The 14,015-nt window shown below is 42.5% G+C and overlaps 1 pseudogene; it reads left to right on the top strand.

Annotated features, from left to right (window-relative positions):
• The first annotated feature begins 2,299 nt into the window (after nucleotides 1-2,299).
• LOC141583383 (uncharacterized) lies at nucleotides 2,300-4,094 on the top strand (annotated as a pseudogene).
• The last annotated feature ends 9,921 nt before the right edge of the window (nucleotides 4,095-14,015 follow it).

Raw genomic sequence — 14,015 nt, 5'->3', positions numbered from 1 at the left:
CTGCTCTGGAGCTTATTTATTTATGTCAGAGTTTGTTCTTCTCTTCCTGGTCTATTGCATGAACTATCTTAGCTCCTACTGTAAAATATTCTTCTGCCGTGGTCATGTGAAACATTACAAAATTGTTTCTGATGATTCTTCATGTTTTATGTCACATATTCTAACATGATAGTGTGACTTTTTAAAAAAGAACAAAAAATAAAATTTTGGCTAATCACAAACAAGACTCTAATGATCACTGTTGTGCTATAACTTATTATAATGCATTAAAAAATCAGGACTTATTTATAATGTGCCTTGAGACAGATATTTCAGTCACTTGATTTCTCAGACCTCAATTTTCTTCTCTGTGAAATACTAATACAAACTGTGTGTAATTTATTTTGAAGAATTTGGAAAATTGTAACTAAATACTCTTATCAAGAATGATTGCTGTTTTCTATATTGTTGTTACTGTTGTAGCACTGAACCACTTACCACTTTTAAGTTTTTGCTCAAAGTGAAAATATAATTAATTAATACGTATTTCATAGACGATGATTTTTTTTTTTTTTTTGAGACAGTCTCTCTCTATAGGTCAGGCTGGAGTTCAGTGGCATAATCAGCTCACTGCAACCTCTGCCTGCCAGGTTCAAGCAATTCTCCCTCTTCCTGAGTAGCTGGGTCTACAGGCATGCGCCACCATGCCTGGCTAACTTTTTGTATTTTCAGTAGTCGGGGTTTCATCTTGCTTTCCAGGCTAGTCTCGCACCCCTGACCTTGTGATCAGCCCACCTCTGGCTCCCAAGCGGCTGGGATTACAGGCTTGTACTACCTTCCCTGGCCAGACTAGTCTTTAGAGATGATTGAATGTGGAAGTTCAGTTGAGAAGTGACTTGTTCAAATTGTTAAATTAGAAATATTCAATGTTAAAATGGTAGCATGCTCTTGTGTTTCTCTTCTGTAACATTTAGGCAACTAATAAAGACCATACTGTTTTATCAACAGGCATGTCATCCATGCTCCAAGCAGCCACAGCAAGTATTCAAGGGAGTCATTTTCAGGAATTTCTGATGCTCTGTTTGATATTGAAACCAAAGTGGATCTTTGCAAAACTAAGGGAGAAGTGAAGAGAAAGACTGCTGTTGCAGCCTTCACAGTGCAGGCAGCTGCAGAGGCTTTGAAAGAAGCAGCCTGAGAGGGTTCTTTAGAGAATCCATATAGATTTTTGTGGTATATCATTCAGAAAGGCTTATGATGGGTATATTGGTGAAGTTTAAAGGAGTATATTAGAAATAAAGCTAGACATTATATACAGTCATGTGAGTGTTCATATATTTATCTGTGTATATATTGTTCTTTTATTTCCTTGTTATGGACTAAAAATAAAAAAATAATAATTAGGCAAAAAAATAATAATTATTCTGAAATGGAAGAATCAAACTCAGTAAAACATCCAAGGGGAATGGGTAAATATGGTAAAACCCTCATCTGGCATTATCAGGGAATCAAGTCTAATCTGCTCATGTCACTTCACACATAGGAAAGCATCAGTGTGTCCTAGAGCGCACTGGGGAACATGCACAACTGCTCCAAGGCGGAGGCCTCACGCCCTGCCTGGCCCCCCAGGGCTCAGAGGATCACTAGCTCAGCACATGGTTGAGAAACTAATTAAATTACACTTTTAGTAAATGTAATCACTCTATAGCATAAGAAATAATTTTTTATTAAAAGTATTTTATATAAAACACTATCATATAACACACAAGGTAGAGAAAAATAGTAATGAAGTGAACATTTGTGAACCTACTAGCTATATTAAGAAAATAATATTTTCAATATCTTTGGGTCCCCTATGTATTCACGACAGTTGTGCTTTTTCACTTTCTTGAATTGTTATGTTTATTTCCTGTTATTCTTTATGATTTTATCATACATTGCTATATTATTTACATATTTTATGTTTGTGTTTTATGTAGTTTACTATTTTTTATAAATGCAATCATGCCATGTATATTTTTATGGTACTTGATTTTTTCCCACAGGTCTTTAAGTGTTCAGATAGATAGATAGCATTTATTCAAATGAAAATAAGATTCATGGACCATCAAGACAAAGAAAATACATAATAATGTGAATACGGAAAGTTAATATAAAGAATGATTAATTATAATAGAATTTGAGCAATGAAATATTGTCTAGTAAAGTGTAAGGAGAAGTGTAAATCATATGTGATGAGCACATATAAGGAATTGCCATTGTTTCCAGGGTGAAGTCTGAGAAGCCAGTGAAGAGTCCCCTCACATCTTGCCCTCACTGAATGTTGAAAGTTGCTGTGGTGCTGCCCATGAAAAACTTTTGGTCAGTCCGAAAAGTATCACTTGCTCAGAGGGAAGAACCTGGTACCTGGTACCCAGAAGTGCCCGGATGTGGCTGGGAGGTGTCCGAAGGCTGCGAGCAGGTGCTCACAGGCAGAAAGCTCATGCAGCGCCTGCCAAGCCCAGATGATGTGGACATGGCCCTGGAGATGTACAAGCTGTCTCTGGAGATTGAACGACTTGAGAAAGAGAGAGACAAATCGGTGAACACCCATCAGAAATTTTCTGAAAAAGAGGAAGCAAAGGACTTATTTTTTCCTTTAAATCAATACACAGAATCTTCATTCATCAACTCTACTCTTCGTTAAGCACAATCACTCTAAAAAGTGTCTGGGCTAGAACTTTATTACTGCGAGAGAAAATGTGTAGTTATTGGTAATCCAGCCTTTTGTGGCTCATACGTCTACTTTCCTGGACTTGAAGTACTGGGGGTGGGTGGCACAGAGTAGGCCATGGCGAGGCGTCGCCACAGCCCGGACGGTGCTTCTGCCACTGCTGCTCCGTGGAGATCGTCCCATGCCTGCCGGATTATATCTGCCCAAGACGCGAGTCTGGTTTCATCGAGGAGCTTCCAGGAGAGACCAGGGGCACAGAGGATGGTTCTGCCCCCTCCGCAGCCCTCACGGACTGGAACCGCTGGAACCGGCTGCCTTTGGAGAACGTGGACCAGGACCTCAGGACCGCAGGGCCGCAGACAGTTCGCTCTCGGCATCGCTGACGGCGGCGTCGAGACCCCCACGCTCCCTCCGGGGGCGCAGGCTGACGACGGCAGGGACCCCGAGCGCCGGGGGGAGCGAGAGCCCGAGTCCCGGCACCCGCCCCCGGGGCCCCGCGCCGCCTCCCCCCGCGGCGGGCCACCGGCCGACACGAAGGCGCCCCCACGCTGGAGGGGGTCGCCCGGCGCCGACGGACATCGCGCCCGCCGCCGTCCCCGGCCCGGGTCCCTGGGGAGCTCCGCCCTCCGACCCCGCGGCCCGCGGCCCGGACGCCGTCCTCACGCGGCCGCTCAATCCGTCTGAGAACGCGGCCCCCACCGGCGGACGGAGAAGACCCAGGCCCTGCCCGCCGCCCCGGCCCCGAGGGGCACCGGGCTCCGGGCGGGAGCGCCCGTGTGCGAGGACGACCGTGCGCCGGGCCGGCGCGGGCGGCGGATGCCCTGCACCCCCGGGTCCGCGAGGCCGCGGGGTGCCCTGGCGGGAGCAGGGGGTGCCCGCCCGCGCGCCCGCCCCGACCTGCCCCTTCTCCCGCCCTCGCCGCTGTCCCCGCCAAGCACGGCGGCTGCCCCGGCTGCCGGAAAAGCCTCACGGGACAGAACTCGGCCACGAACGCCCTGGGCCTGGCGGGGCTGAGCGTCTCCGCGTCCTCCTCCGCCTCCAGCTCGCCCGGCAACCAGAACGCCGCAAGGAGCTCCTGAGCCCGCGTCTGCCGGCGCCCACCCCGGTCCGCACCCACCCCCGCCCGGGGGACCCGAGGCTCCGGGGAAAGTGCGGGGCCTCTGCCCCCCACCCCCGGCCGGCGCCACGTGGCCCTCGCAGACCGTGTGCCCCGGCGGCGCCGCTCCTGGCTGGTCGGCACCGCGGGCCCGGCCTGTACCGGGGCGAGACCCGAGCCCGGCCCACGGGCCCCCTGGCTTGGGAAGGCCTGCGCCATACGGCCCCTGCCGGGGCACCCCGGCCTCCCTGGCCTCGCTGTCTGACCGCACCTTCTAAGCGTTCAGTGGCGGAAAGGTTTTTATAATTTTAAATTATTACTGCTTTGAAATACATGGACGTTTTCGCTCACATGCTGGCCATGCGTGAGCTGTGGCAAGATGGGGCCCAGCTGCTCCGCCAGGGCTGCGAGCACCGCCAGGACAGGCCGTGTGGGCCCCCCCGCCTCCGCCTCGGCTGCCTCCACAACCCAGAGTTTGGGGGCTCGGGACCATCAGGATGACCAGCAAAATTCAGGAACAAAACTGCTACAGCAGACTTTTTTAAAGGAAAAAAATATGTGTATCTTGAAAGTTATTTAAAATACACCGCTTACAAAGGAAAAAAAAAAAAAAAAAAAAAAAAAACTTGGTTTCAATCCACACTTCAGGACTCCCTGGAAACTTGCCTTCTGGGCCACTTGTAAAGCTATTTAGGTAGAAATGTCATCTCTGAGGTGCTCCACTGCAAATTTGAAAAAAGGCCAGTATCAGAAGAAGCTCTTGGCTGCTGAGGTCTCCTGGTCACCATGAACTTGAAGAAGTGAATGCTATAGCAGCAGCCTTAACTACAGAATCTGGGAACTGGTGTACCCCTGCATACCATCTGGGCCAGATACTGGAGATGTCATTTCCAAAGCAGATTGGAAGCACGTTTTTGGAATTCTCTCCAATGTCTTCTACTCAAAAAGACTCTGACATCTTAACACTTGACTCTCTCTCTCTCTCTCTCTCTCTCTCTCTCTCTCTCTATATATATATATATATATATATATATATATATTTAAAAGGTCTAGATCTATTTATGTAAAAAATCAAGAGCGAGTGGATAACCCAAGTTTGGATAAATGGTGCATAATAAATTTATTCATTTTTTGCTGTTGTACATTGGATTTATTTTTGTATTTTGGTTTTGTGAGCATGTCTGCTCATGCAAATAATCAAGAGATTCTCTTTCCTAACAGCATCTTCCGATAGGTGGAATATCTGGGTTATAAAATTTGTGGATTGTCAATTCTACTGAGCAATGCCACTTACTGTTTTAAAGTGATTTCATTTATATTTCTACTAACAGGGTAATCATATTACATAAAAATAATAGAAGTACAGTTGATTGTGGCAAGTTAAAGAAATATAAATAACTCACTCTTATTAAAATCCAAGGGGCGCAGTGGCTCACGCCTGTAATCCCAGCACTTTGGGAGGCCGAGGTGGGTAGATCATGAGGTCAAGAGATTGAGACCATCGTGGTCAACATGATGAAACCCCGTCTCTACTAAAAATACAAAAAATTAGCTGGGCATGGTGGCGCGTGCCTGTAATCCCAGCTACTCAGGAGGCTGAGGCAGGAGAATTGCCTGAACCCAGGAAGCAGAGGTTGCGGTGAGCCAAGATCGTGCCATTGCACTCCAGCCTGGGTAAGGAGCGAAACTCTGCCTCAAAAAATAAATAAATAAAATAAAATCCAAAGGATTTGAGGGAAGAACAATTTATATATTGAGCATCAAATACTTCAAATAAGTTTTGGAAGACATCCAGAGGAGTGTAACTACTTTCTTGTAGTTTATCAAAATCCTGTAATAAGGTTAAGCAGGTAGGAATATAGGCACATTTGTATTTCAGAAAGCATTCGGGCCTAGATGAAATAGAAGGGCTTCAACCCAGCAAGAGAACAGAACAAGTGTGTGTGTGTGTGTGTGTGTGTGTGTGTGTGTGTGTGAAAAACAGTCTGACTCTGTCGCCCAGACTAGAGTCAGTGGCACAACCCCAGTTCAGTGCAACCTCTGTCATCTGGGCTCAGGCAATCATCCAATTTAAGACTCCCAAGTAGGTGAGATTACAGGCGTGCACCATCATGCCTGTCTAATTTGTGTGTGTGTGTGTGTGTGTGTGTGTGTGTGTGTGTGTGTGTGTGTTTTGTGGAGATGGAGTTTCACCAGGTTGCCCAGGCTGGTCTTGAACTTCTCGGCTTGACTAGTCTATCTATCCAGGCCTCCCAAAGTGCTGGAATTATAGGCATGAGCCACTATTCCAGGTCCTAAAATCTTTTCTCATGGCAACTGCTGTCATGTAAACTTTACCCTCAGAAAAGATAAGACTACCCTCATCTGTTGGATTTCAGTTTAGGTGCTACTTCTCTTAGGAAGACTTTCAGGATGACTGTCCCTTCCTTTGTATCACCTACTAGACCATGAGCTCCTTAAGGATTGAGTTTTCATTTTTTAAATTTTTTAAAAAATTTAATTTTTGGGACTCATGTGCAGAACATGTAGGTTTGTTACTATTTTGGCTCCAATCCCTACCAATATGGAGAGTCCATAGTAGACACTCATTTTGTGAGTAACCAGAGAAGTGCACACACGAGATCCTCTGAGACATTCTGGGCTTTGAACAGACGAGCTACACTGCATTGTAGGAATTGCACAATGCCTTTGTTACGGGGTTTGGCTGAGCATGCCAACAGACTTTTTGTGATGTCATTGATAGAGTTGGACAGCGTTATAGATGTGGGACAAGGTGAATATTATTATTCTATAAAATGCACCAAAAGCTGCACAATACTTGAAAGCTGTGTAAACTTCCAATCAATTCTGCCAGCATGCAAGAAGCATTTCCCGCAAAATATTGTATGCAGTTCTGTGGCTTAGGAACATACTTTGGCAACATATTTAATATCACTGAGAGAAAAACAGTTTTCAGAGACAGACTGCCTGGGTTCAAACCCTACTTAATTTGAATATAACTATTCAAATTATTGAAGTTTCCTGTTCTTACATTTATTAATCTTTAAATGAGTATGAAATATTATTTATCTCATGGGGTTGCTGTAAGAATTAAGTAAGCTAGTACTTAGAACAGCTTGTAGCATATAATTTGTAATTAATAAATGTCTGATATTTTCATTTGAATGACAGTATATTTTAGTTAGGTAATGAAATACTGCTTTTTCTCTCTTACCTATTCTGCGTGATGACACAGTTGTAGTATAATAGATGGTAACTTTTTCAGCCTCTAGCACTAAAGTTTGCAATTATTGCTCATTCTTTTTTATGCATCTCATAAGTGCTCATTGTTTATTTCTGTCTAATTCAGGGCATTCTACACAACACAGCATTGAATTTTTCCTGAAAAGTGAGAGTAGTAGAAAGCCTTTCTTCTCTACACGTAGGGAGATAATATACAACATTTTAAGAAGTGTTTGAAGCAGTTTTCAAACAACAACATTTATGGAAGACTCTGCATATATGTATCTATGATTACCTTTTCTAACTTTTTTGGATCTATCTTTTGAAGCATAATGCTGATCAAATGACACCTCAGAAAACATACTAATTTGCAATGCCATGGATTGATTAAAAAGACAGCCACTGCATCTTTTACTAGGACATGCTTTTATAAGGTTTATAATTGTTTTAATGTCTGTTAATATGTAAATGGTGACTTTTATTTAGATTTTTACTTTTTCAGTTTCTAGCAAGGTTTGTTAATTTTTAGTTTATAGAAATGACCGAAATCTGCAAACTTTAGATAATCTGTTAATACAAGTATGTGTAAACATTGGTGATTTATTAAATCATGGTAAACAACAACAAAATCTGCTAGTATGGCGACTGTGTTAAAAATATCTTTTATACACTATTAAAGATAATTATGCATGTAATTAGTCTGTAAATAGCATCTGGGTGCCTTGGCTAAGGCCTGAAATTCCAGCACTTTGGGAGTTGGAGGCAGATAGATCACCGGAGGTCTGCAATTTGAGACCAGCTTGGCCAACATGGTGAAACCCCCATCTCTACTAAAATTACAAAACTTAGCCAGGAATGGTGGCAGACACCTGTAACCCCAGCCGCTTGGGAGGCTGAGGCAGGAGAATTGCTTGAATCTGGGAGGCAGAAGTTACAGTGAGCTGAGATCATGCCATTGCACTCCAGCCTGGGTGACAGAGGGAGACTCCGTCTCAAAAAAAGGTAATAATAATGATTATTATTCTGTAAATAACTATTATATAATTTTAAAAATATGAATACATACATTGCTTTAGATATTTGTGTACATATATGTAAAGTATCTGTAGTGAAATTATTCAAAAAGGTGTATGAATTGAAAAAAGATTTTATTTTTATATAAAACAATCATTATGAAATGATCATAAAATAGTAAAAATAAGAAAAAAAGCTTAATACAACTAATTCCACTAAGCATTATATATACAATTATATGAAACACAATTGAGTTCCTCCAACACTTTTTTAAACAAGGGAGTTACACAGTACAGATGTGTTGTAATCCCAGTTAATGTTTTATCTTTGGACATATTCTGTTAAATAATGGCTAGGCACTTAAGCAATTATCATTTTAAAACTCACAGTAAGAAATAAAATTTTAAAAGTTAGCATGTGGCTGGGCACGGTGGCTCATGCCTGTAATCCCAGCACTTTGGGAGGCTGAGGTGGGAGGATCAACTGAGGTCAGGAGTTCCAGACCAACCTGACCAACATGGTTAAATCCTTTCTCTCCTAAAAATACATAAATTAGCTGGTGTAATGATGGGCACCTGTAATCTCAGCTACTTGGTAGGCTGAGGCAGCAGAAGAATTACTTGAACCAGGTAGGGGGAGGTTGCAGTGAGCCAAGATTCAACCATTGCACTCCAACCAGAGCAACAGAATGAGACACTGTCTCAAAAATAAATAAAAGTTAGCATGTGCAAAATAAAAACATATTTAATGAAATAATTGTTTTACATAAAATATTTCTTTGAACAAGTTGTGTAAAGTCAACTTTCTTGCATCCCAAACTTGTCTGTTGAGCTTTGAGCCCCCAAGTGTGGTTTTCTGTACTATATAAATCTAATCAGCCAATTTACCCCTTCCTGTGCAATCTAATCAGTTTCAGGAAGTGGGTGTGGTCCTGTGTGGGCCCTTACGCACTAAAAGGATGCCCATCCACGGACCTCTCCTTCAGTGAGGACCCACTGGATTTCTGGCTTTTGGGCTTTGGAGCACCAGGAGTTACTTCTAATCTGGTTATTGACAGAGCTTCTAAAAAGACACCATTCATAGTAGTCTTGTGAGTATCAAATTTACAGTAAACCCATCATGCTTACTTTTTCTCTTAAAAATACTTTAAATTTACCTGACAGCATGCTTGGGTCTTTTCTAAGCAAACAAGTAGCTGTCCTAGTGATTTTACATCGAATCAAGATAAAGTGTCTTTTATTTGTAACAGCATTTTTGTACCCTTGCTATTTGATTTTTTTTTCTGTATTGTTGGATTTTTTAGGTATGAAAAGATATCTTTCCAGGGTTTCATGCAGTGATAGAACCCATCAAATACCTAAAATGTTCACTGAAATGTGGGAATGTAGTAATGGTTATTATGTTCACCACAGTAAAATTTAAAAATGTTGAATTGCTTTGAAAATTCTTGTTGGAAAAGTCCTATTTGCTGTCTCTTCACAATTTTCAGTTTGCAGACTACACTTGAAAGCTGTTAAAAATAGATCTAACTGGCCTAGTGTGCTGGCCCATGCTTGTAGTCCTAGCACTTTGGGAGGCCGAGGCTGGGAGATCTCTTGAGGTCAGGAGTTAGAAACTAGCCTGACCAAAATGGTGGAAAACCGTCTCTGCTGAAAACATGAAAAAATTATCCTGGCATGGTGGTGGGTGCCTGTAATACCAGCTGATTGGGAGGCTTAGGCAGGAGAATTGCTAAAATCTGAAAGCTGGAGGTTGCAGTAAGGTTGCAACAAAAAAACGAGGGAAGGAAGGAAGGAAGAAGAACTGGGGGCTACACTTCCATTAACTGCATTTCTGAATTTTCTAGTTGAGCACAGAAAACCTAAAGCATGTCTTCACTTTTGTTATTTTAGAAGATAATTTATTAGTTCTTTATGAATTCTTGCTATTATAGTTTAAATACTATTTCAGAATGTGAAAGTGTTCTCTCTGATCATCTGAATTGACTATGGAAAAGTTTCTAAATTAAGACATTATTTACATTCAATTTATTGAAAGGAAGAGTTTTGATGTTAAAGCTAAAAGGACTAATTCAATGAATGATAATTTTGGGAGTTAACAGTTGAAGTCCACTTTGATTGATTAATCAATCTTAGATAAAACCTATTCATAGTTGTCTAAGAAAACTTCACAGGTGAGTTTGGAGGCAGGGAGTATAGAATAATAGCGTAGATACTAAGTGTCTTTCGTATATTATCATCATGGAATCTTTGAGAGAGATAGAATGACAGAGACAGGAAGAGATTCAGAATGTGCTTCTTCATTAATCAGCTTATATAAGTGACTCAGAACGCATCCCCACATTGACCCTCTTCCCAGGATTTAAGCTTGTCTAAGTAATTGGGAATGATTGAGAGCACTGCTTGTTTAACAATAATACCATGAGGACTCTCGTCTCATTTTCCCATTTGAATCACAATTGAATCTTCATATCCATGGGTTTCATACCCATGGATTCAACTAATCTCAGATAAAAAATATTTGCAGGAAGAAAAAGCAGCTGTACATGCATTTTTTTGAGACAGTCTTGCTCTGTCACCCATGCTGGAGTGCGGTGGCCAGATCTTGGCTCACTGCAACCTCTGCTTCCTGGGTTCAAGCGATTCTCCTGCCTCAGCCTCCAGAGTAGCTGGGACTACAGACATGTGTCAACATGCCCAGTTAATTTTGTTGTATTTTTAGTGGAGACTAGGTTTCACCGTGTTAGCTAGGATGGTCTCAGTCTACTGACCTCATGGTCTGCCAACCTCAGCCTCCCAAAGTTCTGGGATTAGAAGCTTGAGCAACTGCACCCAGCCAAACATGTACATATTTTTAACAATCTTCTTGCTGTTCCTAAGCAATCTTCTAAAAAAGGGTAGCTGAACAAATTAACAAGTAAGAGCCAACTATAGGCTTCCTACAAGAAACGCACTTCACCTATAAAGACACATCGAGATTGAAAATAAAGGGATTGGAAAAGCTATTCCATGCAAATGGAAACCAAGAAAGAGCAGGAGGAGCTACACTTATAGGAGACAAAGTAGATTTCAAGACAAAAACTGTAAAAAGAGGCAATAAAGTTTATTATATAATCATCAATTCTTTAAGAGAATATAACTATTATAAATATATATGTACCCAGCATTGGAGCACTCAGATATATAAAGCAAACATTATTAGAGAGACAAACCCCAATAAAATCATAGCTGGAACTTTAGCACCCACTTTCAGCACTGAACAGATTATCTAAATAAAAAATCAACAAAGAAGCATCAGACTTAGTCTATACCATAGACTAAATGAACCTAATACATATTTACAGAATATTTTGCCCAACAGCTTCAGAATACACATCTTTCTCCCCAGCACATACAACAGTCTCAAAGATTGACCGTATGGTAGGACACAAAACATTTTTTTAAAACATGAAATTACATTAAATATGTTTTTCTATGGGATATGACAAAAGCAGTATGAAGGGGGAAGTTTATTTGTAATAAACACCTACATAAAAAAGTAGAAAAACTTCCAATAAACAACCTAATGTTGCATCTTAGAGAAATAGCAAAGCAAAAGCAAAACAAACCCAAAATTTGTAGAAGAAAAGCAACAAAGACCAGAGCAGAGGCCACACGTGGTGGCTGATGCTGGTAATCTCAGCACTTTGGGAGGCCGAGGCAGGCAGGTCACCTGAGGTCAGAAGTTTAAGACCAGCCTGCCCAATATGGCAAAACCCAGTATCTACTATAAATACAAAAACTAGCTGGGCATGGCGGCTGGAGCCTGTAATCCCAGCAACTTGGGAGGCTGAGGGAGGAGAATTGCTTGAACCCAGGAGGCAGAGGTTACAGTGGGCTGAGATTGTGCCATTGCACTCCAAGTTGGGTGACAGAGCAAGACTTCATCTGAAAAAAAAAAAAAAATTAAAACAGAAAAAATTGAAATTGAGACCAAAAAAATACAAAAGACCAATAAAATTTCCATAGTACCTAGTGCAATCTACAAGGCCAATGCAATCCTTATCAAACTACCAATGGTGTTCTTTACAGAAACAGAAAAAATAATTCTAAAATGTATATGAAGCAACAAACAAAAGACCCAGAATAGCCAAATAAATCATGAGCAAAAAGAACAAAGTTGGAGGCATCACACTGCCTGACTTCAAGTTACACAACAAAGCCATAATAACCAAAACAGCATGGTACTGGCATAAAAACAGACACATAGACTGATGGAGCAGAATAGAAAACCAAAAAATAAATCTGCATAATTACAGTGAACTCATTATTGACAAAGGTGCAAAAACATACATTGGAGAAAGGATCATGTCTTACATAAATGGTCCTGGGAAAATGGAGTATCCATAGGCAAAAAATGAAACTATTATAGATAGTTTCTCACCAAATAAAAAAATACATAAAAATGGATTAAAGACTACAATCTAATACCTGACACTATAAAATTACCAGAAGAAAACGCTGGGGAAATGCTCTACGACATTGGTCTGCATAAAGATTCTTTCTGTAAGATCTCAAAAGCATAGGTAATCAAATTAAAGCAGACAAATAGCATTACATAAAGTGAAAAGGCTTCTGCGCAGCAAAAGAAACAACCAAGTGAAGAAACAACCCATAGAATGGGAAAAAATACTTGCAAACTGCACATCTGACAAGTACTAATAACCAGAATATATAAGGTGCTCAAACAATCCAGTAGTAAGAAAACCACAATCCAATTTAAAATGGGCAAAAGATCTAAAGAGACATGTTCCAGAAGATGACATACAAGTGGCGAACGGGTATGTGAAAATATCCTCAGTGTCACTAATTATGTATATTTTTAAAAAGGCAAAACTACAATGAGATAGCATCTCACTCTAGTTAAAATGGATTTTACCCAAACGCTAGGGAATAGTGAATGCTACCGAGGGTGTGCAGAAAAGGAAAGCCTTGTACACTGTTGGTGGGAATATAATTAGTGCAACCACTATGGAGAACAGTTTGGAGCTTCCTCAACAATGTAAAAACAGTGGGATCCAGCAATCCCACGGCTGGGTATATACCCCAAGTAAAGGAAATCGGTACATTGAAGACATCTGTACTCCCATGTTCACTGCAGCACTATTCACAGTAACCCAGATTAAGGATTGACCTGTGTCCATCATTGGTTGGATGGATAAAGAAAGTCTGGTACATACATGTCCGACCAGCAGGAGCTGGTCAGTAGAACCGAGGATGCCAGGAGGAAAGCTGGCATGGCCTGCAGCACATCCAGCAAGAAAATGCAGAGCCATGTGCCCCCGAAGGCCAAAACCCGGGACCGATACTGTTCTCTCGTGGCGAGGCTCATCATGTATTTTCCAGACATTCCTGACAAGAAACCTCAAGTTTCCGTCAGTGATCCTAGGAACGCTCTTCAGAGCCTGCCACGCTGGCCGGCTGCAGGAGCCACGGGAATTGGCCTCCCCGGACGGGACAGCCGGTGGGCGGCCTTGGCGCTGTTGGGCAGCCGATGCTCCTCTCGGGAAGCTGCCCGGGGAACCTCGGGGAGGCCCCTCGGCATGACTGTGGTGCCTAAGGCAGGTCTTCAGACCCGGCTGCCACTCCATGGGTGGCACAGCAGCAGCAACGTTGCGTCCAGCAGGCGGCGCTACAGCCGCAGCGGTTCCAGGCTCAGCAGAGTGATGCGCAGCAGCAGCAGTTCCAGGCAGCGGTGCAGGTGCTGCGCCAGCAGCAGCGTCCAATTACAGTGAATCGTCAAAAGCAGCAACAGACACAGCAGCAGTCTCATGCTGCTGCAGGAGCACAGGGCACAGCTGCGGCTACAGCAGCAACAGGAGCAGCAGCAGCAGCAGCAGCAGCAGGCTTTGCGGGCCCAGTGTCAATACAGAGCCACCAATGCAGTAGCTGCAGCCTGCCGCCTCCCAGGTCCCGCCCCAGCAGCCGCAGCAGATACGTCACCCACAGCACC

Source organism: Saimiri boliviensis (genome assembly GCF_048565385.1).
Source record: "Saimiri boliviensis isolate mSaiBol1 chromosome 19 unlocalized genomic scaffold, mSaiBol1.pri SUPER_19_unloc_5, whole genome shotgun sequence".
Lineage (NCBI taxonomy): Eukaryota > Metazoa > Chordata > Mammalia > Primates > Cebidae > Saimiri > Saimiri boliviensis.
Note: the sequence above shows the minus strand (reverse complement) of the source record. Positions and strands in the feature narration are given on the sequence as shown.